Source organism: Hipposideros armiger, unplaced genomic scaffold (assembly GCF_001890085.2).
Source record: "Hipposideros armiger isolate ML-2016 unplaced genomic scaffold, ASM189008v1 scaffold_5, whole genome shotgun sequence".
In the NCBI taxonomy this organism is placed as follows: domain Eukaryota; kingdom Metazoa; phylum Chordata; class Mammalia; order Chiroptera; family Hipposideridae; genus Hipposideros; species Hipposideros armiger.
Window position 1 is genome coordinate 6889302 of NW_017731355.1, and position 1914 is coordinate 6891215.

The 1914-nt window shown below is 41.9% G+C and overlaps 1 pseudogene; it reads right to left on the minus strand.

Moving 5' to 3' along the window:
- Window positions 1-737: 737 nt before the first annotated feature.
- Window positions 738-1525, minus strand: LOC109384728 (40S ribosomal protein S4, X isoform-like; annotated as a pseudogene).
- Between the last annotated feature and the right edge of the window lie 389 nt (window positions 1526-1914).

Consider the following 1914-nt stretch of genomic DNA (forward strand, 5'->3'; position numbering starts at 1 on the left):
TGTGAACCTTGTCTCTCTTTCTCTTTCTTTCTTCCTTCCCTTCACCCAGCCAAATCTGGGACAGTTTACCTAGTGTGCAGAGCTGGTCCATATGCAACGCTCTCTGCATTTTGCTCTTCCATCCACTTGATAAGCCTATCCATGTGTCTTCCCATGGTGGCTCCTTCACATTTCTCAGTCCCTTTCTTAATATATAAATTCCTCAGAGAGGCTTTCTCCTTTGTCCATCATAGCTAAAACAGGCCCCTCCACCCCAGCTTTCTTTTTTAATTAGAAAAATTTTAATTGCATTATGATTCACATTTTACAAAGCATAGAATTCACCATTTTAAAGTGTTTAGTTCAGTAAGTTTTAGAATATTCACTAGATTGTACAATTATCACCAATACCTATCTTCAGAACATTTCCGTAACCCCCTAAAAAACCCCATTAAAATGTCACTCTCCACCCCTCATTTTTTCCCAGCCTGTGACATCCTCTGATCTACCTTCTGTCTTTATGGATTTGCCTATTCTGGACATTTCAGACCCACCTTGTTTGAACCATTAAAGCACCCTTTTATTTCCTTCCAGGTATATATGTATTTGTGTGATTACTTTAGTACTTATTCTCATTGAATAACTTGTAGAGTTTCTTTTCTTTTTTTTCTTCTTCTTCTTCTTCTTCTTTTTTTTTTTACTATATTATCTTTAATTAGGGACAAAGACTCTTCCAATCATGACACCTAGAGATCATTTCACCCACTGCTCTATTTGGCTGCTAGTCTCTTGTCTCTTTCTTCAGCAATGGTGAGGCAGATACCCTTTCCATGGGGAAGAGAAATCCATGGTTTGTTGCCTTTGCCAATAACAAAAATGTTGGAGAGTTGGGTGGTAAAGCTGTTGCCATTGGCATCTTTCACATGAACCACATCAAAAGAACCAGGGTGTCTCTCTCTGTTGGTGATCTCACCAGTTCTTCCCAGGTTGGCACCTCTGGTCACCATGCACAGGTTACCAGTGTCAAACTTGATGAAATCAGTAATTTTGCCAGTCTCCAAATCAACTTGAATGGTGTCATTCACCTTGATGAGGGGATCATGGTAGCGGATGGTGCGAGCATCATGGGTGATCAGGTGAGGGATTCTTTTTGTGCCCACAAAGATCTTTCTCACTTTGCACAACTTGTAGTTGGCCTCCTTAGGTGGTAATGAACAGCAAAGTGACCTCTGGTGTCATAGATCAGACGTAAATGCTCTCTGGTCTTGTCAATGTTGATGACATCCATCAAGCCAGCAGGGTAGGTTACATCAGTTCGGACGTTGCCATCATCCTTAATGAATTGCTGCATGCAGATCTTCTTTACTTCATCTCCTGTTAGAGCACACTTCAGTCTGTTCATTAGGAAGATGATGAGAAGGAGATATTCCCTCAGCTTGTGGGGACCAGTAGATGGACGAGGAGCAAATGCACTGGTCAGTTTATCCAGCATCCAATGCTTTGGAGCCACTACACGCTTCAGATGCTTCTTAGGACCATGAGCCATGGCTGCACTGTGCATGGAAAGAACTAGAGTTTCTTCTCAGTTCCATCTGCCTAGCAATGGAACAATCTCAGCCTCTCACTGTCACTGTGGAGAGAACCGATATGGTGGTGTGACCACTTCTGGGACTGTTGTAGAAGAGACTCCTCTATGGGCAAGATGATCTGTAAGAGCTCTTCCCATTCAAAGCTTCTAGATTCAAGTGCAACAGCTTCCCGTTCATTACATTTCCAGCAACAGCTCTTCAGGACTCCAGGTTTTCTCCACATTTTTTCTGTGTTTCACTTGCTTAGTGATTTAATCCCATTCAACCAAGTGCTGCATTGGGCTTTTAGAAGACTCTTTAGGGCTGGAATCATGCTATAGCAATAATAACAATAACATTCATGGAA